The 21,127-nt window shown below is 42.2% G+C and overlaps 61 non-coding genes across 61 annotated transcripts; all 61 read right to left on the bottom strand.

Annotated features, from left to right (window-relative positions):
• Positions 1 to 95: 95 nt before the first annotated feature.
• TRNAV-UAC (transfer RNA valine (anticodon UAC)) lies at positions 96 to 168 on the bottom strand. Its single transcript has one exon. It is a non-coding gene; the product is annotated as a tRNA-Val (tRNA).
• Positions 169 to 264: 96 nt separating this feature from the next.
• TRNAV-AAC (transfer RNA valine (anticodon AAC)) lies at positions 265 to 337 on the bottom strand. The gene has a single exon. It is a non-coding gene; the product is annotated as a tRNA-Val (tRNA).
• Positions 338 to 433: 96 nt separating this feature from the next.
• TRNAV-AAC (transfer RNA valine (anticodon AAC)) lies at positions 434 to 506 on the bottom strand. The gene has a single exon. It is a non-coding gene; the product is annotated as a tRNA-Val (tRNA).
• Positions 507 to 771: 265 nt separating this feature from the next.
• Positions 772 to 844, bottom strand: TRNAV-UAC (transfer RNA valine (anticodon UAC)). Its single transcript has one exon. It is a non-coding gene; the product is annotated as a tRNA-Val (tRNA).
• A 96-nt stretch (positions 845 to 940) lies between these two features.
• TRNAV-UAC (transfer RNA valine (anticodon UAC)) lies at positions 941 to 1,013 on the bottom strand. Its single transcript has one exon. It is a non-coding gene; the product is annotated as a tRNA-Val (tRNA).
• A 96-nt stretch (positions 1,014 to 1,109) lies between these two features.
• Positions 1,110 to 1,182, bottom strand: TRNAV-AAC (transfer RNA valine (anticodon AAC)). The gene has a single exon. It is a non-coding gene; the product is annotated as a tRNA-Val (tRNA).
• Positions 1,183 to 1,278: 96 nt separating this feature from the next.
• On the bottom strand, positions 1,279 to 1,351 carry TRNAI-AAU (transfer RNA isoleucine (anticodon AAU)). The gene has a single exon. It is a non-coding gene; the product is annotated as a tRNA-Ile (tRNA).
• A 96-nt stretch (positions 1,352 to 1,447) lies between these two features.
• On the bottom strand, positions 1,448 to 1,520 carry TRNAV-UAC (transfer RNA valine (anticodon UAC)). The gene has a single exon. It is a non-coding gene; the product is annotated as a tRNA-Val (tRNA).
• A 96-nt stretch (positions 1,521 to 1,616) lies between these two features.
• Positions 1,617 to 1,689, bottom strand: TRNAV-AAC (transfer RNA valine (anticodon AAC)). The gene has a single exon. It is a non-coding gene; the product is annotated as a tRNA-Val (tRNA).
• A 96-nt stretch (positions 1,690 to 1,785) lies between these two features.
• On the bottom strand, positions 1,786 to 1,858 carry TRNAV-AAC (transfer RNA valine (anticodon AAC)). The gene has a single exon. It is a non-coding gene; the product is annotated as a tRNA-Val (tRNA).
• A 96-nt stretch (positions 1,859 to 1,954) lies between these two features.
• Positions 1,955 to 2,027, bottom strand: TRNAV-AAC (transfer RNA valine (anticodon AAC)). Its single transcript has one exon. It is a non-coding gene; the product is annotated as a tRNA-Val (tRNA).
• A 96-nt stretch (positions 2,028 to 2,123) lies between these two features.
• On the bottom strand, positions 2,124 to 2,196 carry TRNAV-AAC (transfer RNA valine (anticodon AAC)). The gene has a single exon. It is a non-coding gene; the product is annotated as a tRNA-Val (tRNA).
• Positions 2,197 to 2,291: 95 nt separating this feature from the next.
• On the bottom strand, positions 2,292 to 2,363 carry TRNAV-UAC (transfer RNA valine (anticodon UAC)). Its single transcript has one exon. It is a non-coding gene; the product is annotated as a tRNA-Val (tRNA).
• Positions 2,364 to 2,459: 96 nt separating this feature from the next.
• On the bottom strand, positions 2,460 to 2,532 carry TRNAV-AAC (transfer RNA valine (anticodon AAC)). Its single transcript has one exon. It is a non-coding gene; the product is annotated as a tRNA-Val (tRNA).
• Positions 2,533 to 2,628: 96 nt separating this feature from the next.
• TRNAV-AAC (transfer RNA valine (anticodon AAC)) lies at positions 2,629 to 2,701 on the bottom strand. The gene has a single exon. It is a non-coding gene; the product is annotated as a tRNA-Val (tRNA).
• Positions 2,702 to 2,797: 96 nt separating this feature from the next.
• TRNAV-UAC (transfer RNA valine (anticodon UAC)) lies at positions 2,798 to 2,870 on the bottom strand. The gene has a single exon. It is a non-coding gene; the product is annotated as a tRNA-Val (tRNA).
• A 264-nt stretch (positions 2,871 to 3,134) lies between these two features.
• TRNAV-UAC (transfer RNA valine (anticodon UAC)) lies at positions 3,135 to 3,207 on the bottom strand. The gene has a single exon. It is a non-coding gene; the product is annotated as a tRNA-Val (tRNA).
• A 96-nt stretch (positions 3,208 to 3,303) lies between these two features.
• Positions 3,304 to 3,376, bottom strand: TRNAV-UAC (transfer RNA valine (anticodon UAC)). Its single transcript has one exon. It is a non-coding gene; the product is annotated as a tRNA-Val (tRNA).
• Positions 3,377 to 3,472: 96 nt separating this feature from the next.
• On the bottom strand, positions 3,473 to 3,545 carry TRNAV-AAC (transfer RNA valine (anticodon AAC)). The gene has a single exon. It is a non-coding gene; the product is annotated as a tRNA-Val (tRNA).
• A 265-nt stretch (positions 3,546 to 3,810) lies between these two features.
• TRNAV-AAC (transfer RNA valine (anticodon AAC)) lies at positions 3,811 to 3,883 on the bottom strand. The gene has a single exon. It is a non-coding gene; the product is annotated as a tRNA-Val (tRNA).
• A 96-nt stretch (positions 3,884 to 3,979) lies between these two features.
• Positions 3,980 to 4,052, bottom strand: TRNAV-AAC (transfer RNA valine (anticodon AAC)). The gene has a single exon. It is a non-coding gene; the product is annotated as a tRNA-Val (tRNA).
• Positions 4,053 to 4,148: 96 nt separating this feature from the next.
• Positions 4,149 to 4,221, bottom strand: TRNAV-UAC (transfer RNA valine (anticodon UAC)). The gene has a single exon. It is a non-coding gene; the product is annotated as a tRNA-Val (tRNA).
• Positions 4,222 to 4,317: 96 nt separating this feature from the next.
• On the bottom strand, positions 4,318 to 4,390 carry TRNAV-UAC (transfer RNA valine (anticodon UAC)). The gene has a single exon. It is a non-coding gene; the product is annotated as a tRNA-Val (tRNA).
• Positions 4,391 to 4,486: 96 nt separating this feature from the next.
• On the bottom strand, positions 4,487 to 4,559 carry TRNAV-AAC (transfer RNA valine (anticodon AAC)). Its single transcript has one exon. It is a non-coding gene; the product is annotated as a tRNA-Val (tRNA).
• A 96-nt stretch (positions 4,560 to 4,655) lies between these two features.
• Positions 4,656 to 4,728, bottom strand: TRNAI-AAU (transfer RNA isoleucine (anticodon AAU)). Its single transcript has one exon. It is a non-coding gene; the product is annotated as a tRNA-Ile (tRNA).
• Positions 4,729 to 4,824: 96 nt separating this feature from the next.
• On the bottom strand, positions 4,825 to 4,897 carry TRNAV-UAC (transfer RNA valine (anticodon UAC)). Its single transcript has one exon. It is a non-coding gene; the product is annotated as a tRNA-Val (tRNA).
• A 96-nt stretch (positions 4,898 to 4,993) lies between these two features.
• On the bottom strand, positions 4,994 to 5,066 carry TRNAV-AAC (transfer RNA valine (anticodon AAC)). The gene has a single exon. It is a non-coding gene; the product is annotated as a tRNA-Val (tRNA).
• Positions 5,067 to 5,162: 96 nt separating this feature from the next.
• On the bottom strand, positions 5,163 to 5,234 carry TRNAV-UAC (transfer RNA valine (anticodon UAC)). The gene has a single exon. It is a non-coding gene; the product is annotated as a tRNA-Val (tRNA).
• A 96-nt stretch (positions 5,235 to 5,330) lies between these two features.
• TRNAV-AAC (transfer RNA valine (anticodon AAC)) lies at positions 5,331 to 5,403 on the bottom strand. The gene has a single exon. It is a non-coding gene; the product is annotated as a tRNA-Val (tRNA).
• Positions 5,404 to 5,668: 265 nt separating this feature from the next.
• Positions 5,669 to 5,741, bottom strand: TRNAV-UAC (transfer RNA valine (anticodon UAC)). Its single transcript has one exon. It is a non-coding gene; the product is annotated as a tRNA-Val (tRNA).
• A 96-nt stretch (positions 5,742 to 5,837) lies between these two features.
• TRNAV-UAC (transfer RNA valine (anticodon UAC)) lies at positions 5,838 to 5,910 on the bottom strand. Its single transcript has one exon. It is a non-coding gene; the product is annotated as a tRNA-Val (tRNA).
• Positions 5,911 to 6,177: 267 nt separating this feature from the next.
• TRNAV-UAC (transfer RNA valine (anticodon UAC)) lies at positions 6,178 to 6,250 on the bottom strand. The gene has a single exon. It is a non-coding gene; the product is annotated as a tRNA-Val (tRNA).
• A 265-nt stretch (positions 6,251 to 6,515) lies between these two features.
• Positions 6,516 to 6,588, bottom strand: TRNAA-AGC (transfer RNA alanine (anticodon AGC)). The gene has a single exon. It is a non-coding gene; the product is annotated as a tRNA-Ala (tRNA).
• A 96-nt stretch (positions 6,589 to 6,684) lies between these two features.
• Positions 6,685 to 6,757, bottom strand: TRNAV-AAC (transfer RNA valine (anticodon AAC)). Its single transcript has one exon. It is a non-coding gene; the product is annotated as a tRNA-Val (tRNA).
• A 96-nt stretch (positions 6,758 to 6,853) lies between these two features.
• On the bottom strand, positions 6,854 to 6,926 carry TRNAV-AAC (transfer RNA valine (anticodon AAC)). The gene has a single exon. It is a non-coding gene; the product is annotated as a tRNA-Val (tRNA).
• A 96-nt stretch (positions 6,927 to 7,022) lies between these two features.
• TRNAI-AAU (transfer RNA isoleucine (anticodon AAU)) lies at positions 7,023 to 7,095 on the bottom strand. The gene has a single exon. It is a non-coding gene; the product is annotated as a tRNA-Ile (tRNA).
• Positions 7,096 to 7,191: 96 nt separating this feature from the next.
• TRNAV-UAC (transfer RNA valine (anticodon UAC)) lies at positions 7,192 to 7,264 on the bottom strand. Its single transcript has one exon. It is a non-coding gene; the product is annotated as a tRNA-Val (tRNA).
• Positions 7,265 to 7,360: 96 nt separating this feature from the next.
• Positions 7,361 to 7,433, bottom strand: TRNAV-AAC (transfer RNA valine (anticodon AAC)). The gene has a single exon. It is a non-coding gene; the product is annotated as a tRNA-Val (tRNA).
• Positions 7,434 to 7,529: 96 nt separating this feature from the next.
• On the bottom strand, positions 7,530 to 7,602 carry TRNAV-AAC (transfer RNA valine (anticodon AAC)). The gene has a single exon. It is a non-coding gene; the product is annotated as a tRNA-Val (tRNA).
• A 96-nt stretch (positions 7,603 to 7,698) lies between these two features.
• TRNAV-AAC (transfer RNA valine (anticodon AAC)) lies at positions 7,699 to 7,771 on the bottom strand. Its single transcript has one exon. It is a non-coding gene; the product is annotated as a tRNA-Val (tRNA).
• Positions 7,772 to 7,867: 96 nt separating this feature from the next.
• On the bottom strand, positions 7,868 to 7,940 carry TRNAV-AAC (transfer RNA valine (anticodon AAC)). The gene has a single exon. It is a non-coding gene; the product is annotated as a tRNA-Val (tRNA).
• Positions 7,941 to 8,036: 96 nt separating this feature from the next.
• On the bottom strand, positions 8,037 to 8,109 carry TRNAV-AAC (transfer RNA valine (anticodon AAC)). The gene has a single exon. It is a non-coding gene; the product is annotated as a tRNA-Val (tRNA).
• A 96-nt stretch (positions 8,110 to 8,205) lies between these two features.
• On the bottom strand, positions 8,206 to 8,278 carry TRNAV-AAC (transfer RNA valine (anticodon AAC)). Its single transcript has one exon. It is a non-coding gene; the product is annotated as a tRNA-Val (tRNA).
• Positions 8,279 to 8,374: 96 nt separating this feature from the next.
• Positions 8,375 to 8,447, bottom strand: TRNAA-AGC (transfer RNA alanine (anticodon AGC)). The gene has a single exon. It is a non-coding gene; the product is annotated as a tRNA-Ala (tRNA).
• Positions 8,448 to 8,543: 96 nt separating this feature from the next.
• On the bottom strand, positions 8,544 to 8,616 carry TRNAV-AAC (transfer RNA valine (anticodon AAC)). Its single transcript has one exon. It is a non-coding gene; the product is annotated as a tRNA-Val (tRNA).
• Positions 8,617 to 8,711: 95 nt separating this feature from the next.
• TRNAV-UAC (transfer RNA valine (anticodon UAC)) lies at positions 8,712 to 8,784 on the bottom strand. Its single transcript has one exon. It is a non-coding gene; the product is annotated as a tRNA-Val (tRNA).
• A 264-nt stretch (positions 8,785 to 9,048) lies between these two features.
• On the bottom strand, positions 9,049 to 9,121 carry TRNAV-UAC (transfer RNA valine (anticodon UAC)). Its single transcript has one exon. It is a non-coding gene; the product is annotated as a tRNA-Val (tRNA).
• Positions 9,122 to 9,217: 96 nt separating this feature from the next.
• On the bottom strand, positions 9,218 to 9,290 carry TRNAV-UAC (transfer RNA valine (anticodon UAC)). The gene has a single exon. It is a non-coding gene; the product is annotated as a tRNA-Val (tRNA).
• A 96-nt stretch (positions 9,291 to 9,386) lies between these two features.
• On the bottom strand, positions 9,387 to 9,459 carry TRNAV-AAC (transfer RNA valine (anticodon AAC)). Its single transcript has one exon. It is a non-coding gene; the product is annotated as a tRNA-Val (tRNA).
• A 96-nt stretch (positions 9,460 to 9,555) lies between these two features.
• Positions 9,556 to 9,628, bottom strand: TRNAV-AAC (transfer RNA valine (anticodon AAC)). Its single transcript has one exon. It is a non-coding gene; the product is annotated as a tRNA-Val (tRNA).
• A 96-nt stretch (positions 9,629 to 9,724) lies between these two features.
• Positions 9,725 to 9,797, bottom strand: TRNAV-AAC (transfer RNA valine (anticodon AAC)). The gene has a single exon. It is a non-coding gene; the product is annotated as a tRNA-Val (tRNA).
• Positions 9,798 to 19,392: 9,595 nt separating this feature from the next.
• Positions 19,393 to 19,465, bottom strand: TRNAV-UAC (transfer RNA valine (anticodon UAC)). The gene has a single exon. It is a non-coding gene; the product is annotated as a tRNA-Val (tRNA).
• Positions 19,466 to 19,561: 96 nt separating this feature from the next.
• Positions 19,562 to 19,634, bottom strand: TRNAV-AAC (transfer RNA valine (anticodon AAC)). The gene has a single exon. It is a non-coding gene; the product is annotated as a tRNA-Val (tRNA).
• A 96-nt stretch (positions 19,635 to 19,730) lies between these two features.
• TRNAI-AAU (transfer RNA isoleucine (anticodon AAU)) lies at positions 19,731 to 19,803 on the bottom strand. Its single transcript has one exon. It is a non-coding gene; the product is annotated as a tRNA-Ile (tRNA).
• A 96-nt stretch (positions 19,804 to 19,899) lies between these two features.
• On the bottom strand, positions 19,900 to 19,972 carry TRNAV-UAC (transfer RNA valine (anticodon UAC)). Its single transcript has one exon. It is a non-coding gene; the product is annotated as a tRNA-Val (tRNA).
• Positions 19,973 to 20,068: 96 nt separating this feature from the next.
• On the bottom strand, positions 20,069 to 20,141 carry TRNAV-AAC (transfer RNA valine (anticodon AAC)). Its single transcript has one exon. It is a non-coding gene; the product is annotated as a tRNA-Val (tRNA).
• Positions 20,142 to 20,237: 96 nt separating this feature from the next.
• Positions 20,238 to 20,310, bottom strand: TRNAV-AAC (transfer RNA valine (anticodon AAC)). Its single transcript has one exon. It is a non-coding gene; the product is annotated as a tRNA-Val (tRNA).
• A 96-nt stretch (positions 20,311 to 20,406) lies between these two features.
• Positions 20,407 to 20,479, bottom strand: TRNAV-AAC (transfer RNA valine (anticodon AAC)). The gene has a single exon. It is a non-coding gene; the product is annotated as a tRNA-Val (tRNA).
• Positions 20,480 to 20,575: 96 nt separating this feature from the next.
• TRNAV-AAC (transfer RNA valine (anticodon AAC)) lies at positions 20,576 to 20,648 on the bottom strand. Its single transcript has one exon. It is a non-coding gene; the product is annotated as a tRNA-Val (tRNA).
• A 96-nt stretch (positions 20,649 to 20,744) lies between these two features.
• On the bottom strand, positions 20,745 to 20,817 carry TRNAV-UAC (transfer RNA valine (anticodon UAC)). The gene has a single exon. It is a non-coding gene; the product is annotated as a tRNA-Val (tRNA).
• Positions 20,818 to 20,913: 96 nt separating this feature from the next.
• On the bottom strand, positions 20,914 to 20,986 carry TRNAV-AAC (transfer RNA valine (anticodon AAC)). The gene has a single exon. It is a non-coding gene; the product is annotated as a tRNA-Val (tRNA).
• Positions 20,987 to 21,127: the final 141 nt, after the last annotated feature.

Below are 21,127 nucleotides of genomic sequence, written 5' to 3'. Positions count from 1 at the left end.
GGACGAGTCGTCCAGAATAGGCATTACATGAATGATTGGCATCAACCATGTAAGAAAAGAAATTTAACGGTGTTTTGTGTAATGATATGGTAATCTGTACCTGCCAGGGATCGAACCTGGGACATTCCGCGTGTAAGGCGGATGTGATAACCACTACACCACAGGTACGGGCCTTGCCCTCCAGAATAGGCATTACATGAATGAATGGTATCAACCTTGTAAGAGAAGAAGTTTAACGGTGTGTTGTGTAATGATATGGTAATCTGTACCTGCCAGGGATCGAACCTGGGACATTCCGCGTGTTAGGCGGATGTGATAACCACTACACCACAGGTACGGGCCGAGTGTTCCAGAATAGGCATTACATGAATGATTGGCAACAACCTTGTAAGAAAAGAAATTTAACGGGGTTTTGTGTAATTATATAGTAATCTGTACCTGCCAGGGATCGAACCTGGGACATTCCGCGTGTTAGGCGGATGTGATAACCACTACACCACAGGTACGGGCCGAGTCCTCCAGAACAGGCATTACATGAATGATTGGCATCAAGCTTGTAAGAAAAGAAATTTGACAGTGTTTTGTGTGATGATATGGTAATCTGTACCTGCCAGGGATTGAACCTGGGACATTCCGCGTGTTAGGCGGATGTGATAACCACTACACCACCGGTACGGGCCGAGTCCTCCAGAACAGGCATTACATGAATGATTGGCATCAACCTTGTAAGAAAAGAAATTTAACGGTGTTTTGTGTAATGATATGGTAATCTGTACCTGCCAGGGATCGAACCTGGGACATTCCGCGTGTAAGGCGGATGTGATAACCACTACACCACAGGTACGGGACGAGTCGTCCAGAATAGGCATTACATGAATGATTGGCATCAACCTTGTAAGAAAAGAAATTTAACGGTGTTTTGTGTAATGATATGGTAATCTGTACCTGCCAGGGATCGAACCTGGGACATTCCGCGTGTAAGGCGGATGTGATAACCACTACACCACAGGTACGGGACGAGTCGTCCAGAATAGGCATTACATGAATGATTGGCATCAACCTTGTAAGAAAAGAAATTTAACGGTGTTTTGTGTAATGATATGGTAATCTGTACCTGCCAGGGATCGAACCTGGGACATTCCGCGTGTTAGGCGGATGTGATAACCACTACACCACAGGTACGGGCCGAGTCCTCCAGAACAGGCATTACATGAATGATTGGCATCAACCTTGTAAGAAAAGAAATTTAACGGTGTTTTGTGTAATGATATGGTAATCTGTACCTGCCAGGGATCGAACCTGGGACATTCCGCGTATTAGGCGGATGTGATAACCACTACACCACAGGTACGGGCCGAGTCCTCCAGAACAGGCATTACATGAATGGTTGGCAACAACCTTGTAAGAAAAGAAATTTAACGGTGTTTTGTGTAATTATATAGTAATCTGTACCTGCCAGGGATCGAACCTGGGACATTCCGCGTGTAAGGCGGATGTGATAACCACTACACCACAGGTACGGGCCGAGTCCTCCAGAATAGGCATTACATGAATGATTGGCATCAACCTTGTAAGAAAAGAAATTTAACGGTGTTTTGTGTAAAGATATGGTAATCTGTACCTGCCAGGGTTCGAACCTGGGACATTCCGCGTGTTAGGCGGATGTGATAACCACTACACCACAGGTACGGGCCGAGTCCTCCAGTACAGGCATTACATGAATGATTGGCATCAAGCTTGTAAGAAAAGAAATTTAACGGTGTTCTGTGTAATGATATGGTAATCTGTACCTGCCAGGGTTCGAACCTGGGACATTCCGCGTGTTAGGCGGATGTGATAACCACTACACCACAGGTACGGGCCGAGTCCTCCAGAACAGGCATTACATGAATGATTGGCATCAAGCTTGTAAGAAAAGAAATTTTACAGTGTTTTGTGTGATGATATGGTAATCTGTACCTGCCAGGGATCGAACCTGGGACATTCCGCGTGTTAGGCGGATGTGATAACCACTACACCACAGGTACGGGCCGAGTCCTCCAGAACAGGCATTACATGAATGATTGGCATCAACCTTGTAAGAAAAGAAATTTAACGGTGTTTTGTGTAATGATATGGTAATCTGTACCTGCCAGGGATCGAACCTGGGACATTCCGCGTGTTAAGCGGATGTGATAACCACTACACCACAGGTACCGGCCGTGTCCTCCAGAATAGGCATTACATGAATGATTGGCATCAACCTTGTAAGAAAAAAAATTAACGGTGTTTTGTGTAATGATTTGGTAATCTGTACCTGCCAGGGATCGACCTGGGACATTCCGCGTGTAAGGCGGATGTGATAACCACTACACCACAGGTACGGGCCGAGTGTTCCAGAATAGGCATTACATGAATGATTGGCAACAACCTTGTAAGAAAAGAAATTTAACGGTGTTTTGTGTAATTATATAGTAATCTGTACCTGCCAGGGATCGAACCTGGGACATTCCGCGTGTTAGGCGGATGTGATAACCACTACACCACAGGTACGGGCCGAGTGTTCCAGAATAGGCATTACATGAATGATTGGCAACAACCTTGTAAGAAAAGAAATTTAACGGTGTTTTGTGTAATTATATAGTAATCTGTACCTGCCAGGGATCGAACCTGGGACATTCCGCGTGTTAGGCGGATGTGATAACCACTACACCACCGGTACGGGCCGAGTCCTCCAGAACAGGCATTACATGAATGATTGGCATCAACCTTGTAAGTAAAGAAATTTAACGGTGTTTTGTGTAATGATATGGTAATCTGTACCTGCCAGGGATCGAACCTGGGACATTCCGCGTGTAAGGCGGATGTGATAACCACTACACCACAGGTACGGGACGAGCCGTCCAGAATAGGCATTACATGAATGATTGGCATCAACCTTGTAAGAAAAGAAATTTAACGGTGTTTTGTGTAATGATATGGTAATCTGTACCTGCCAGGGATCGAACCTGGGACATTCCGTGTGTAATGCGGATCTGATAACCACTACAACACAGGTACGGGCCAAGAACTCCAGAATAGGCATTACATGAATGATTGGCATCAACTTGTAAGAAAAGAAATTTAACGGTGTTTTGTGTAATGATATGGTAATCTGTACCTGCCAGGGATCGAACCTGGGACATTCCGCGTGTAAGGCGGATGTGATAACCACTACACCACAGGTACGGGACGAGTCGTCCAGAATAGGCATTACATGAATGATTGGCATCAACCATGTAAGAAAAGAAATTTAACGGTGTTTTGTGTAATGATATGGTAATCTGTACCTGCCAGGGATCGAACCTGGGACATTCCTCGTGTAAGGCGGATGTGATAACCACTACACCACAGGTACGGGCCGAGTCCTCCAGAATAGGCATTACATGAATGATTGGCATCAACCTTGTAAGAGAAGAAATTTAACGGTGTTTTGTGTAACGAAATGGTAATCTGTACCTGCCAGGGATCGAACCTGGCACATTCCGCTTGTTAGGCGGATGTGATAACCACTACACCACAGGTACGGGCCGAGTCCTCCAGAATAGGCATTACATGAATGAATGGTATCAACCTTGTAAGAGAAGAAGTTTAACGGTGTGTTGTGTAATTATATAATAATCTGTACCTGCCAGGGATCGAATATGGGACATTCCGCGTGTTAGGCGGATGTGATAACCACTACACCACAGGTACGGGCCGAGTGTTCCAGAATAGGCATTACATGAATGATTGGCAACAACCTTGTAAGAAAAGAAATTTAACGGTGTTTTGTGTAATTATATAGTAATCTGTACCTGCCAGGGATCGAACCTGGGACATTCCGCGTGTTAGGCGGATGTGATAACCACTACACCACAGGTACGGGCCGAGTCCTCCAGAACAGGCATTACATGAATGATTGGCATCAAGCTTGTAAGAAAAGAAATTTGACAGTGTTTTGTGTGATGATATGGTAATCTGTACCTGCCAGGGATCGAACCTGGGACATTCCGCGTGTTAGGCGGATGTGATAACCACTACACCACCGGTACGGGCCGAGTCCTCCAGAACAGGCATTACATGAATGATTGGCATCAACCTTGTAAGAAAAGAAATTTAACGGTGTTTTGTGTAATGATATGGTAATCTGTACCTGCGAGGGATCGAACCTGGGACATTCCGCGTGTAAGGCGGATGTGATAACCACTACACCACAGGTACGGGACGAGTCGTCCAGAATAGGCATTACATGAATGATTGGCATCAACCTTGTAAGAAAAGAAATTTAACGGTGTTTTGTGTAATGATATGGTAATCTGTACCTGCCAGGGATCGAACCTGGGACATTCCGCGTGTAAGGCGGATGTGATAACCACTACACCACAGGTACGGGACGAGTCGTCCAGAATAGGCATTACATGAATGATTGGCATCAACCTTGTAAGAAAAGAAATTTAACGGTGTTTTGTGTAATGATATGGTAATCTGTACCTGCCAGGGATCGAACCTGGGACATTCCGCGTGTTAGGCGGATGTGATAACCACTACACCACAGGTACGGGCCGAGTCCTCCAGAACAGGCATTACATGAATGATTGGCAACAACCTTGTAAGAAAAGAATTTTAACGGTGTTTTGTGTAATGATATGGTAATCTGTACCTGCCAGGGATCGAACCTGGGGCATTCCGCGTATTAGGCGGATGTGATAACCACTACACCACAGGTACGGGCCGAGTCCTCCAGAACAGGCATTACATGAATGGTTGGCAACAACCTTGTAAGAAAAGAAATTTAACGGTGTTTTGTGTAATTATATAGTAATCTGTACCTGCCAGGGATCGAACCTGGGACATTCCGCGTGTAAGGCGGATGTGATAACCACTACACCACAGGTACGGGCCGAGTCCTCCAGAATAGGCATTACATGAATGATTGGCATCAACCTTGTAAGAAAAGAAATTTAACGGTGTTTTGTGTAATGATATGGTAATCTGTACCTGCCAGGGATCGAACCTGGGACATTCCGCGTGTTAAGCGGATGTGATAACCACTACACCACAGGTACCGGCCGCGTCCTCCAGAATAGGCATTACATGAATGATTGGCATCAACCTTGTAAGAAAAAAAATTTAACGGTGTTTTGTGTAATGATATGGTAATCTGTACCTGCCAGGGATCGACCTGGGACATTCCGCGTGTAAGGCGGATGTGATAACCACTACACCACAGGTACGGGCCGAGTGTTCCAGAATAGGCATTACATGAATGATTGGCAACAACCTTGTAAGAAAAGAAATTTAACGGTGTTTTGTGTAATTATATAGTAATCTGTACCTGCCAGGGATCGAACCTGGGACATTCCGCGTGTTAGGCGGATGTGATAACCACTACACCACAGGTACGGGCCGAGTGTTCCAGAATAGGCATTACATGAATGATTGGCAACAACCTTGTAAGAAAAGAAATTTAACGGTGTTTTGTGTAATTATATAGTAATCTGTACCTGCCAGGGATCGAACCAGGGCCATTCCGCGTGTTAGGCGGATGTGATAACCACTACACCACCGGTACGGGCCGAGTCCTCCAGAACAGGCATTACATGAATGATTGGCATCAACCTTGTAAGAAAAGAAATTTAACGGTGTTTTGTGTAATGATATGGTAATCTGTACCTGCCAGGGATCGAACCTGGGACATTCCGCGTGTAAGGCGGATGTGATAACCACTACACCACAGGTACGGGACGAGTCGTCCAGAATAGGCATTACATGAATGATTGGCATCAACCTTGTAAGAAAAGAAATTTAACGGTGTTTTGTGTAATGATATGGTAATCTGTACCTGCCAGGGATCGAACCTGGGACATTCCGCGTGTAATGCGGATCTGATAACCACTACAACACAGGTACGGGCCAAGTACTCCAGAATAGGCATTACATGAATGATTGGCATCAACCTTGTAAGAAAAGAAATTTAACGGTGTTTTGTGTAATGATATGGTAATCTGTAACTGCCAGGGATCGAACCTGGGACATTCCGCCTTTTTTATTCGGATGTGATAACCACTACACCACAGGTACGGGACGAGTCGTCCAGAATAGGCATTACATGAATGATTGGCATCAACCTTGTAAGAAAAGAAATTTAACGGTGTTTTGTGTAATGATATGGTAATCTGTACCTGCCAGGGATGGAACCTGGGACATTCCTCGTGTAAGGCGGATGTGATAACCACTACACCACAGGTACGGGCCGAGTCCTCCAGAATAGGCATTACATGAATGATTGGCATCAACCTTGTAAGAAAAGAAATTTAACGGTGTTTTGTGTAATGATATGGTAATCTGTACCTGCCAGGGTTCGAACCTGGGACATTCCGCGTGTTAGGCGGATGTGATAATAACTACACCACAGGTACGGGCCGAGTCCTCCAGAACAGGCATTACATGAATGATTGGCATCAACCTTGTAAGAAAAGAAATTTAACGGTGTTTACTGTAATGATATGGTAATCTGTACCTGCCAGGGATCCAACCTGGGACATTCCGCGTGCTAAGCGGATGTGATAACCACTACACCACAGGTACCGGCCGTGTCCTCCAGAATAGGCATTACATGAATGATTGGCATCAACCTTGTAAGAAAAGAAATTTAACGGTGTTTTGTGTAATTATATAGTAATCTGTACCTGCCAGGGATCGAACCTGGGACATTCCGCGTGTTAGGCGGATGTGATAACCACTACACCACAGGTACGGGACGAGTCGTCCAGAATAGGCATTACATGAATGATTGGCATCAACCTTGTAAGAAAAGAAATTTAACGGTGTTTTGTGTAATGATATGGTAATCTGTACCTGCCAGGGATCGAACCTGGGACATTCCGCGTGTTAGGCGGATGTGATAACCACTACACCACAGGTACGGGCCGAGTCCTCCAGAACAGGCATTACATGAATGATTGGCAACAACCTTGTAAGAAAAGAATTTTAACGGTGTTTTGTGTAATGATATGGTAATCTGTACCTGCCAGGGATCGAACCTGGGGCATTCCGCGTATTAGGCGGATGTGATAACCACTACACCACAGGTACGGGACAAGTCGTCCAGAATAGGCATTACATGAATGATTGGCATCAACCATGTAAGAAAAGAAATTTAACGGTGTTTTGTGTAATGATATGGTAATCTGTACCTGCCAGGGATCGAACCTGGGACATTCCTCGTGTAAGGCGGATGTGATAACCACTACACCACAGGTACGGGCCGAGTCCTCCAGAATAGGCATTACATGAATGATTGGCATCAACCTTGTAAGAGAAGAAATTTAACGGTGTTTTGTGTAACGAAATGGTAATCTGTACCTGCCAGGGATCGAACCTGGCACATTCCGCGTGTTAGGCGGATGTGATAACCACTACACCACAGGTACGGGCCGAGTCCTCCAGAATAGGCATTACATGAATGAATGGTATCAACCTTGTAAGAGAAGAAGTTTAACGGTGCGTTGTGTAATTATATAATAATCTGTACCTGCCAGGGATCGAACCTGGGACATTCCGCGTGTTAGGCGGATGTGATAACCACTACACCACAGGTACGGGCCGAGTGTTCCAGAATAGGCATTACATGAATGATTGGCAACAACCTTGTAAGAAAAGAAATTTAACGGTGTTTTGTGTTGTTATATAGTAATCTGTACCTGCCAGGGATCGAACCTGGGACATTCCGCGTGTTAGGCGGATGTGATAACCACTACACCACAGGTACGGGCCGAGTGTTCCAGAATAGGCATTACATGAATGATTGGCAACAACCTTGTAAGAAAAGAAATTTAACGGTGTTTTGTGTAATTATATAGTAATCTGTACCTGCCAGGGATCGAACCTGGGACATTCCGCGTGTTAGGCGGATGTGATAACCAATACACCACAGGTACGGGCCGAGTCCTCCAGAACAGGCATTACATGAATGATTGGCATCAAGCTTGTAAGAAAAGAAATTTGACAGTGTTTTGTGTGATGATATGGTAATCTGTACCTGCCAGGGATCGAACCTGGGACATTCCGCGTGTTAGGCGGATGTGATAACCACTACACCACCGGTACGGGCCGAGTCCTCCAGAACAGGCATTACATGAATGATTGGCATCAACCTTGTAAGAAAAGAAATTTAACGGTGTTTTGTGTAATGATATGGTAATCTGTACCTGCCAGGGTTCGAACCTGGGACATTCCGCGTGTTAGGCGGATGTGATAACCACTACACCACAGGTACGGGCCGAGTCCTCCAGAACAGGCATTACATGAATGATTGGCATCAACCTTGTAAGAAAAGAAATTTAACGGTGTTTACTGTAATGATATGGTAATCTGTACCTGCCAGGGATCCAACCTGGGACATTCCGCGTGCTAAGCGGATGTGATAACCACTACACCACAGGTACCGGCCGTGTCCTCCAGAATAGGCATTACATGAATGATTGGCATCAACCTTGTAAGAAAAGAAATTTAACGGTGTTTTGTGTAATTATATAGTAATCTGTACCTGCCAGGGATCGAACCTGGGACATTCCGCGTGTTAGGCGGATGTGATAACCACTACACCACCGGTACGGGCGAGCCCTCCAGAACAGGCATTACATGAATGATTGGCATCAACCTTGTAAGAAAAGAAATTTAACGGTGTTTTGTGTAATGATATGGTAATCTGTACCTGCCAGGGATCGAACCTGGGACATTCCGTGTGTAAGGCGGATGTGATAACCACTACACCACAGGTACGGGACGAGTCGTCCAGAATAGGCATTACATGAATGATTGGCATCAACCTTGTAAGAAAAGAAATTTAACGGTGTTTTGTGTAATGATATGGTAATCTGTACCTGCCAGGGATCGAACCTGGGACATTCCGTGTGTAATGCGGATCTGATAACCACTACAACACAGGTACGGGCCAAGTACTCCAGAATAGGCATTACATGAATGATTGGCATCAACTTGTAAGAAAAGAAATTTAACGGTGTTTTGTGTAATGATATGGTAATCTGTACCTGCCAGGGATCGAACCTGGGACATTCCGCGTGTAAGGCGGATGTGATAACCACTACACCACAGGTACGGGACAAGTCGTCCAGAATAGGCATTACATGAATGATTGGCATCAACCATGTAAGAAAAGAAATTTAACGGTGTTTTGTGTAATGATATGGTAATCTGTACCTGCCAGGGATCGAACCTGGGACATTCCTCGTGTAAGGCGGATGTGATAACCACTACACCACAGGTACGGGCCGAGTCCTCCAGAATAGGCATTACATGAATGATTGGCATCAACCTTGTAAGAGAAGAAATTTAACGGTGTTTTGTGTAACGAAATGGTAATCTGTACCTGCCAGGGATCGAACCTGGGACATTCCGCGTGTTAGGCGGATGTGATAACCACTACACCACAGGTACGGGCCGAGTGTTCCAGAATAGGCATTACATGAATGATTGGCAACAACCTTGTAAGAAAAGAAATTTAACGGTGTTTTGTGTAATTATATAGTAATCTGTACCTGCCAGGGATCGAACCTGGGACATTCCGCGTGTTAGGCGGATGTGATAACCACTACACCACAGGTACGGGCCGAGTCCTCCAGAACAGGCATTACATGAATGATTGGCATCAAGCTTGTAAGAAAAGAAATTTGACAGTGTTTTGTGTGATGATATGGTAATCTGTACCTGCCAGGGATCGAACCTGGGACATTCCGCGTGTTAGGCGGATGTGATAACCACTACACCACCGGTACGGGCCGAGTCCTCCAGAACACCAACACCAAACATGGCCCCCGCTCTGTCCCTTGCGGGATATAAGCAGTTTACCTTGCGGCTGGGCCATGCTGGAAAAACTCTTCGAGTATCCGGGCTCAGCGGGTATCCCCGACTCAAGCCGCGGGATTCACCCCCACCGGGGATCCACGCCACTCCACTGTTGTCTCTTCTCGCTGGAAGTCCGATAGCTGAAACAAGAGCACAAAAAGCATTCATTCATACATACAAAAATCTGCGATATTATAAACAGACTTAGGATAAAGCGAAGGATAAAGCGAATATATATATATGATTCCACAGAACAGTATGACAGTTTCACAGTTCCAAGGAACGGAAGGGACCGAATGTGATGACAGTCGTCCATCAGTAGTTTTCAATGCCGATCAATTGGAATCATACAAAATATTAGTCTCTGTCAGTTTTTCCCCGACGAGTCAGGCAGTGGAAATTCGCATGCACAAAAGCAATGTCCATGCAAAACATCAATGTCCTAATCAATCAGAAACTTTTAAGACAAATCTATGGGAATTTATACAAGTCCAATGAAACCGACAAATGCAGGATTTATACAACAATTTTCAATTAACATAATGAAAAAAAAAAAAAAAAAAAAAAAACCACAGCTATATATGGCAAAAACAGTATGAAGCAATACACAAAAGATTGAAAATTATACATACATTTCAATGGAAATTCTTACGAAACATCATTGTTCAAATGTTATTGTGAAAATGATGACAATGGCAATGACGAACTTCATTGTTCATGTTTATGACTTTTTTCCCTTTTTTTTTTTTTTTCCCCCTTTTTTTCTTTTTTTTTTTCCCCCCTTCCCTTCCCCTTTTCTTAATATTAAATTATTTAGGGTTCATAGTCCGAGTCAGAGCAGGAGTCTTGCATCTCAATCCGGTTTTCTGCACCATTCGGTCTAGGAACGATGATATGGTCTTCATTGTTTTCTATGTAGTTAATTAATTTATTGATCTTTCGATGGAATTCTTGGTTCCCAAGAAGATGCAATTTCCACTGATGTACATTGACAGGTGGAGAAGAGACGTGATAAGCTTTTGTAAGAGGACATGACGTGGCGTAGTGTAATACTGTGCCTTCCTCACCACACCTACATTTGTCCGTTCTTCGATGGAATCTAGCTAAATAAGAAGGAAATGGACCGTGTTCTGAGAAGAAGAGAAACATTTCTCTGGTCCATCTCCTTAATTTGGCCTTGACTGTAGGAATGAGAGCGAAGATTTTACGTCCTGTTTTTCTCTCATTAGACCATCTGTATTGCCATTTGTCCATCATTTCGTTCTTCAGGATTCCCGTAGCCCAAGATTTGGGAAGAAATAGTGAAAAGTCTGAAGATTCTCTTTCTGTTGTAGATTTTGCCATGATGTCAGCCTCCTCATTTCCCCGAGTACCAGTGTGAGCCTTTATCCATGCCAGACTAATATTCGGGCTGGCACACAAGGAGGATCTGACCTGTCTTGCAACCAGATGTCTTGAGAGGGGATCCTTGACCGCGTGTAAGGATGAGAGTGAGTCTGAAAATATAGTAGTTTTTCCACCGAGCTCCATTGCTTTTCTGCATGCCATGTAAATGGCAAAAAGTTCCGATTGGAAAACTGTATTGTTACTATGGAGTTTACACGACCATCGGAACAAAATGTCATTTGCCTTGTAGATTACAAATGCAGCGGCCACACCACTTTCCGTCTTGGAGCCGTCAGTGTAGATTGAAATTTCATCATCAACTGAGGTTATTCTGTCTTCTGATGAAATTGTGGAAATTTGTACGTCAGTTGGAGAAATTGCTGGATGTTCTGTCCAACCCGTTACATTACTCTGGAGTTGAAGATGTCCTACAAATGTACCGTTTTGAAGTTGGATGTTTGTCTTATTCCTACACAGAAGACCTTTTTTGGCCTCGAACTCAACAAATAGCCTCAGTGGAGGGAGCCCCGTCACTACCTGGAGCGCATTTGTAGGAGATGTTGAGTACGCCTTCAAAATATACAGGAGACAACCTCTTTGGATGGAATCAATCCGGCGACCCTGCTCTTCAGTGAGGTGTGCTCCCCAAATGACTGCTCCATACACGATGATTCTTTGAGCAACCGCGAGGTACAAAGTTCTTCTCATTTGCATATTAATGCCCCAGTTCTTGCCTGCCGAGCACCAAAGTTTTGGTAGAAGAGCATTAATTTTGTTTGATATTTCTGCTATGTGGCCGTACCAGTTGAGTTGATCGTCAAAAATAACTCCAAGAATTTTAACCTGGGATTTTTTCTTTATGAATTGATTTCCAATCTTAATTGATGGAGGTCGTTTTGACGAGATCCAGAGGAAGGATGTTTTTTCCGCTGCTATTTTTAGATCCCTTTGTTGAAGCCAGGTGTTGATGGAATTTAAGGTGATTGTCGCTGTAGTGCCCGTTCTTTCCACGGCTGGTCCTGAAACAATCACGATTAAATCATCAGCGTATGCTTGAACCTTTACATTCTTTGGCCAGTTTTGCTGCAAAAGATCATTGATAAAAATGTTCCAAAGTAAAGGTCCAGAACATGACCCCTGAGGACAACCTTTTGTGATTGTATGGAGAACTGGACCCTCAGGTGTATCGATTTGCACTGTGCGATCACTCAGAATACTGGTCATCATGTCAGCTAGGTTTGTAGGAATTGGAAGATTATGAAGTTGAGATGTGATGATATTATGATTAATATTATCAAACGCCCCTTGGATATCCAATGTTATGATGGCGATATTATGGCGTTTGGATTTTTGGCATAGTATTTCGTTTTTAATAGCCATCATCGCCTGCTCAGTGGATCTTCCGTGTCTGAAGCCAAATTGATAAGGGCTGAGTACATTAGATTTGTCCAAATAGTATGAGATGCGTTGACATATAACTTTTTCCAAAAGTTTGCCAATTGTCGACAAAAGGTGGATCGGTCGATATGACGGAGCATATGAAGGATCTCTGTCCTTTTTAAGGAAGAAGAGGACATGACTCTTCTTGAAATGCCGTGGGAAGTATGAGAGCTGGATGCATTTATTGAAGAGAAGAGTAAAGATCGTCGGAAAACGTTTCAACAGAGCCTGAAGGACAACGTTATTAATTGCGTCGATTCCTGGTGCCTTCTTTTTGTTAAGAAATGAAGCTATCCTCCACACCTCTCCGAATGAAATTTCATTCGTATCCGGATAGAAGACGTTTTGGTGAAAATTTTGTCGTGTAGAGTCAGATGAAGAGTCCTGATGATTTTCTGAGCCATTCGGGAAGAAATGTTGAAGTTGAAGTTTTGCCTGTTCCCGTATGGAAAGATTTTGATCCGGTGATACAAAAATTTGTGGAGAAAAAGATGAATGTTTCACCGTGGCCTTATAAAAAGTCCCAAAGGGATCTGTGGCCAAGGTGCAGAATTTTTCCCAGGAGTTTTTCTTATATTTCCGAATGAGCTTTGAGTAAATTGCTCTGTTTCGATGGAAAATTATTCTTAGGACTTCTCTGTTATCATCATTTGCTCTAAGAAACTTCTTTTTGCTAGCTCTTGTTTTTCTTCGGGCTACTTCGAGTTCCTTACACCACCAATTGTCGAAATAATTCTTCCTGGCTCTGGAAACTCGGAGAAATTTATTCCCCTTGGATGTGATGGTATCGAAAAGACGGTTAGTAGCCAGATCGAGATGGTGTCTATCCTGAGCCTCCCGAATATCCAGTTCGTGGGCTCCAAAATTTTCTTGAAGAGCATCGAGAAATCTTAGGATACGACGACGAGAATTTGAGAATTTTGTAGTGAAGTTCAGAGTTGGGGATTCGTGGATTGAGATTTCTATGAAGAAATGCGGGCTGTGTGTCACATCTTCTTTTCTAACATGCCAATGAATGTTATCCAAGGGTGGGAGGCTGTTTGAGAGGGAGACATCCGGTGCTCCGGTAGCTCCATAATGCTCATATGTGGTTGATTTGTCGTTGTGAAAAATCAGGTGATTTGCTCGGGTGAAATCTAACAAAGTCCAGCCTCGTGCATTAATATCCTTGTATCCCCAGCTCTGGTGGTGGGCGTTTAAGTCTGCAGAGATGAAAATCGGGGATGATTTAGCCTTATTGCAGATAAAATTAAGTTCAAGTATTGTATCTTCCAGTTTTTGGGATGGAGAGGAATACGCTGATACGAATGTAACCTCTTCTTTGTGTGTGCTGACTTTGATGGCTACACAGTTGTCCAAGATTGCAAAGACTCCTCCAATGATGTTTTTGTTCGTCAGCACAATAGCAGCTTTATTATTTCTTGATATCCAATTCTGCCAATGTGCTGGAATTTCGCGTAATTTGTTGTTTCCAACCAACGGCTCTTGTAGGAGCAAAATATCCCAAGAGTTTTTTGCAGCCTGGAGGGAGAGAAGTGCCATTGCATTTCTGCATTTATTTGCGTTAAATTGAAGTACTTTAAAAACACTGGCCATAAGAAAATTTGAATTGGACTTGTAGAATTGGATGGTAGAATGACGATAGAAATTGAAGTTAGCAAAATTCTTTATTAAGCGTGTATATATTAAATTTCAATTTGAAATTATTCGCCACTTCGTCTTGAATGGCTTGCAGTGCTATTTGAGATTGACAAAGTATGGATATGCCATTCTTGTGAAGTTTAGTGTTGACAACTTTGTCATCCAAAAACGCGTACCACAATTGTTCCAAAAGATCTTCCTGGATTTTTTTATTGTTGAAATACTCTGGTTGAGTGAAGTACGTTTGCAACCAGAGGTCACCAGGCCTATATTTCCATTGGTTCGATACAAAACCTTGATCTAATTTCAGTCGTTGTTTCTTAAAAACTGTATGTTGATTTCTTTCCATGTTAAGCTCTCTTGGCGTACGCGATTTCCACTGACTTCCCGAATTAAAGACTCTAGGTTGGGTCAGTCGATGAAATTTATTCTGGAAGTTGGTCTTGATACTAAATGAATAGTTTCCCTGTTGATGTTGAGACTGGTTGTACTTTGAAAGCGGTTTTCTCGTTGCTTGTCGGAATTGTTGTCGAGTTCTTTTTCTGGCGGACTTTGATGCTACCACAATCCAAGTTTTATTGAAGAGATCCTCTTCGTCTCGTTCCCGTCGTCGGTAATTGTTAACCACTGTATTTGCCAAATTACCTGGACAATAGTTGGCCATATCAAACATCTTTTTCTGTATGGCTGAAAGAACAGGATTTGTACGTTGAGTTTGCACTGTTTCGTCTGTACGAGGTTGACGATTTACCTTAGGCTGTAGGATAGTCTCTTCCCCCTTTTCTCTATTAGTTGAAACCTCATTAGTTACAATATTGTCTTTCTTCTTCTTAAGTCTCTGAGGAAGAGGTTGTGTGGATATAGCCTGTTGGTTTATCTCCTCACGTTCAGCATCTGAAATTTGAATGTCTTGCATTGCGTTTTTTGACTTGTGTGGGATGTACTCCATCGTCACCTTGGGTGAGATTTCCCTCATCTCACACACAACATGATTGTCGAGGCTGTTTGGAAAAAATGTTGTCTCTTTTGTTTTATCTTTTTCAGTACATAAGCTTGGTGTAGAGTCTTTTTCTTTGTCTCTCGTTTGGTTATGTTGATTGTGAACCAGAAAAGTGTTGTTTTGTTGGATGTTTTGTTGAGCTTCACGACAACTTGGAACATCATTCGTCGTCTGTGTGGCCTGATCCTGATATTGAAAATCCTCGTTGTGTGTTCCAATGGCCCAAATGCTAATTATCTCGAGGATTTTCTCGGCTCTTTTCCGTTGGAGAGTAGGGATTCCAAATTTAAAATTTTTCCCCTCTCCAGTGGAGTATCTAATAATTTGTGTAAGTTCCCTGAATAAGTCTTGTATATTGAACACGCCTTTTAGGAACATCTGTGGTGGAAGGACATCCAAATGTTCAGCGTTGTTAAATTCTTTGGAAGTTGATGTCCGTGGTTCCTGTTCGTTTTTAGCTAAATGTTTACTCTGTTTCTCCAGATTACGCTTTTTTCGGATACTTTTGTTTGACTTGGTGTTCTTTCCTTGAATCTCTTGCCGGAAGATTTCTCTGTTATGTAACGAGAAATCCCTGCGTGATTTGCCGAGATGTTCAGCCATATCTCCATCACATTCTCTCCGGTCGGGAGTTCTTTTTTCCTTTTTATTATCAGAAGATTTAATCAGATCGTTCACCTGATTGTTGAAAGGAGAAACAGAGAAAAATTTCGAAGGAAAAATCGAAGTAGAAATGGAATCAATTAGTTCGGTATTATCCCGAGAGCATTCCAGTACAGGAATAGCTGCCAAAGTATCCGAAGGTTCAGAAGATGGTTTTGTATGTGATGTTTTTGCATCTTCGCGTTGGGCAATGACATCATTTAGCAATTCTTGCATAACTTCCTTCACGTCTTTATTTCGCATGATTCTAGTATCGTCTTGGGGTGTTGAATGGCATCTGTCCCCAAGATCGATTAAATTCTGAATAGTCAAAGATTCTGCCAGGCTAATTGGGCTATGTCCATTTAGTGAAAAACTAGTACAAGTTGTTGCTGAGATATCCTGTTCTTGACGGGAAAATGAACATTCAGTGTCCATGAGGTCATCATCCATCTCTCCTTGATCTTTTTTCTGATTAGTTGTAGAATTTACCTCAGAATCCGAGGATGAGTAGATCGTAAATTCCAATGATGGAGATGAATCTTCCTTAAAATCCTTAGCATCCATAAGATTCATGTGTGTTTTCTTGTGTTCAATCAAAGTGTCGTTTAAGACTCTTGGTTTAATACTGGAACGAAGACGATATTTCAACCGTTGTTGCATGTCTTTCAAGTCCTTGGTGATATCTTTAACCATCGTCTTACTTGGAGTCGGTTGTTCCATATTAATAGAGTCCAAAAGTTCAACGATGCCAAAAAGTCAAGATCTATTAGTCTAGAGAATTCTCAGTGGGTACAGTAGAAATAGATCACAAGTATAAACCTGAATATCAAGTTTCAGGGTAATCGGACAGAAAGTATCCAAAATATCACCTGCCTTATATTCTCTAATTAGCTGAATTAATCAGCGAATTATATCTCTAATACCGTTGAGGCAGAAAAGTTTTTATGGCAAGAGACGATAGGTATCCTGATATTGTACAAAGTAGCAAGTTTTATCCCCCAAAACAGAGAATTAAAAAGTTATGAGGGAAATTCAGAAAAACCAATTAACAAAATTCTTCAAAAAAAGAATAGGAAAAATTTCAGAATAGCAATCGAAAGACAATGACAATATGAACACAAAAAAGTTTTCATCAAAACATATCAAAACATATTCAAAAGTAAACGAGAAAAACGCAAATTAAGTATTGTATGTAAGCAAGTTAATTATGCAAATATTAGCACAACCAATTATTGAAGACAGGTTGTGTTTGGTATCAAACTGCTCAGTGATTCACGTGCTATCTATTCGAAGACTCAGGCCAAATTAGGGAGTGAATCAATTCTCAGGGCTAATTAATAGGTAGTACAAAAAATTCCAAAATGGGTTCGAAAAAAAATTATATGCATACAATGTATCAAAATATGAACTGGGAAATGAAATAGAACGGCCACAATACAAGTTTTTCTCTTTTCCCCTTTTTTACTCTTTGTGGCAGTAAGGGGAAAAAAAAAAACACAAAATGCTATATAGAGACATAGCAAATATATATATAGCTGACTGGGGAGAAGAGAAAAAAAAAAAAAAAAACCACACACACAAATGCAAAAAGGGAACAGAAGAGATGTTCACTATTTACGACAAGAATTTGACTGCTGAGAAGTATGTAAAAGGGTGGCAAAAATGTAGCGCAATATTTATGATTCTATATTCTGACAGTTGGAAAAGACGTTCACAATTTATGAGGCTTCGCAACTGACAGGAGGGAGCGGTTGACCGGAAATCATCTGGAAATGAAAATGGCACAACTTCCAAAATGGCTAACACAAATCAATATTTCAATTAGTGAAAATTCTGAGTAATTAAGGGAGGCCCCCCCAAAATTGACAAAAAAAAAAAAAAAAATATATATATATATATATATATATATATAGATATATAGATATGTATAGATGAAAAATGTGAATGAAATGACACAAAAAATGTGATTATAGCAAACATAGAACCAAAGAAAAACGTTAATAATACACATAAATGACCAATCAATTAAGGCAAATACTGATGAACCAGTTGGTATTAAAAAAAAAAACAACACAAAGATACAAAAATTCAGCCGTGACGAATTGCAAGGAATACCGTCAAATTAATTAGAAATCAGATCTTGGCCAATGAAAAAGCCAATTTAATTATTACTCCACGTTTCTCGTAAAATTGAGCGGGCCCCAAAAATTCACTTAGCAAAAATGTGGCCATATCTACTAATCACAAGAATTTCAAAATTACAATGCCTGGCTGCATTAAATGACAATATATATCGAAAATTAAATACAAAAATTGCAGAACAAATCAGTGCAAGAACTTGGCGGCAAGTTAATATATTGCAAACCAAAAACTTTCCACAGCAATAGTTTGGTTATTAGAAAGTATCCTTCGATACAAAAATGTGATAAAAAAATACCCAAAAATCAGTGATGCTACCTTAATGAGATGTCCAATTAGTATTATACTTTCAATAACTCACAGAATATCAAAGACCCTCAGAATAAAACATGCAGAATATGAAGTATGATTGAGATACATAGAGAAACCAACAGGCAGCAAAATGACACATAGAAATTACGGAATTCTACTAATTAGGAAACGTACATACGCAGACAAATTTAACATGTAGCAGCTGAACGGCTTGAGATATATACATGGAATTAGTTTTAAACCGTGGCAATCTGGCAATAGAAACATATTACTTGATAATTATGCAAAAAAGAGCGAAAATGATTTTAAGATTATTTCTACACCTTATACAATACAAACGGAAGGAACTGCTAGAATCACTCTGTTTACAAAATCAACAATATCTCCAGAAGTTATCAGCCGATTTCCATCAAAAAAGTTTTGAATGAAAGGTAGAAAAATCGCCGGCAAGGTGAAGTTCAAACAATTACATGTTATCACGGAAAAATTCGCGTAATTGAAGATTGTACTCACAGTTCTCGGCTCCCGTGAACGTCCATGTTAAATCTGAAAAACAGAAGTTCACTAAAAAATAATTTAATACACTTCCGGTTACCAGCGGAGCACAAAATTAGATCAGAAGAGACACAAGAGTCGGGGCTATTCACTGTGCCCCTCCTCTTTGAAAAATATTCATCGGCGTGACTTAGATGACACTTTGAAATCACCAAAGAAAAGAATTTTGAAGACGATTCCCTACGGCCGTTGCGCTGGCCACCCAAGGGAAGGCATACCGAACTTAGTACGTACAGGGTCGGCTAGAAAAGATGCAAATTTTCGTGGCTGGGAGCTCTGAAAAAGCATGACCGGCTACTCGGAGAAGACTCTCAGCACTTCCTCCAGAACAGGCATTACATGAATGATTGGCATCAACCTTGTAAGAAAAGAAATTTAACGGTGTTTTGTGTAATGATATGGTAATCTGTACCTGCCAGGGATCGAACCTGGGACATTCCGCGTGTAAGGCGGATGTGATAACCACTACACCACAGGTACGGGACGAGTCGTCCAGAATAGGCATTACATGAATGATTGGCATCAACCTTGTAAGAAAAGAAATTTAACGGTGTTTTGTGTAATGATATGATAATCTGTACCTGCCAGGGATCGAACCTGGGACATTCCGCGTGTTAGGCGGATGTGATAACCACTACACCACAGGTACGGGCCGAGTCCTCCAGAACAGGCATTACATGAATGATTGGCATCAACCTTGTAAGAAAAGAATTCTAACGGTGTTTTGTGTAATGATATGGTAATCTGTACCTGCCAGGGATCGAACCTGGGACATTCCGCATATTAGGCGGATGTGATAACCACTACACCACAGGTACGGGCCGAGTCCTCCAGAACAGGCATTACATGAATGGTTGGCAACAACCTTGTAAGAAAAGAAATTTAACGGTGTTTTGTGTAATTATATAGTAATCTGTACCTGCCAGGGATCGAACCTGGGACATTCCGCGTGTAAGGCGGATGTGATAACCACTACACCACAGGTACGGGCCGAGTCCTCCAGAATAGGCATTACATGAATGATTGGCATCAACCTTGTAAGAAAAGAAATTTAACGGTGTTTTGTGTAAAGATATGGTAATCTGTACCTGCCAGGGTTCGAACCTGGGACATTCCGCGTGTTAGGCGGATGTGATAACCACTACACCACAGGTACGGGCCGAGTCCTCCAGTACAGGCGTTACATGAATGATTGGCATCAAGCTTGTAAGAAAAGAAATTTAACGGTGTTTTGTGTAATGATATGGTAATCTGTACCTGCCAGGGTTCGAACCTGGGACATTCCGCGTGTTAGGCGGATGTGATAACCACTACACCACAGGTACGGGCCGAGTCCTCCAGAACAGGCATTACATGAATGATTGGCATCAAGCTTGTAAGAAAAGAAATTTTACAGTGTTTTGTGTGATGATATGGTAATCTGTACCTGCCAGGGATCGAACCTGGGACATTCCGCGTGTTAGGCGGATGTGATAACCACTACACCACAGGTACGGGTCGAGTCCTCCAGAACAGGCATTACATGAATGATTGGCATCAAGCTTGTAAGAAAAGAAATTTGACGGTGTTTTGTGTGATGATATGGTAATCTGTACCTGCCAGGGATCGAACCTGGGACATTCCGCGTGTTAGGCGGATGTGATAACCACTACACCACCGGTACGGGCCGAGTCCTCCAGAACAGGCATTACATGAATGATTGGCATCAACCTTGTAAGAAAAGAAATTTAACGGTGTTTTGTGTAATGATATGGTAATCTGTACCTGCCAGGGATCGAACCTGGGACATTCCGCGTGTAAGGCGGATGTGATAACCACTACACCACAGGTACGGGACGAGTCGTCCAGAATAGGCATTACATGAATGATTGGCATCAACCTTGTAAGAAAAGAAATTTAACGGTGTTTTGTGTAATGATATGATAATCTGTACCTGCCAGGGATCGAACCTGGGACATTCCGCGTGTTAGGCGGATGTGATAACCACTACACCACAGGTACGGGCCGAGTCCTCCAGAACAGGCATTACATGAATGATTGGCATCAACCTTGTAAGAAAAGAATTTTAACGGTGTTTTGTGTAATGATATGGTAATCTGTACCAGGGATCGAACCTGGGACATTCCGCATATTAGGCGGATG

Source organism: Pholcus phalangioides, unplaced genomic scaffold (genome assembly GCF_987345545.1).
Source record: "Pholcus phalangioides strain wild (caught in Gottingen) unplaced genomic scaffold, Ppha-v1.0 ptg000032l_1, whole genome shotgun sequence".
In the NCBI taxonomy this organism is placed as follows: Eukaryota; Metazoa; Arthropoda; class Arachnida; order Araneae; family Pholcidae; genus Pholcus; species Pholcus phalangioides.
The sequence above is the reverse complement of the archived record's forward strand: the minus strand, read 5'-3'. Positions and strand labels throughout refer to the sequence as shown.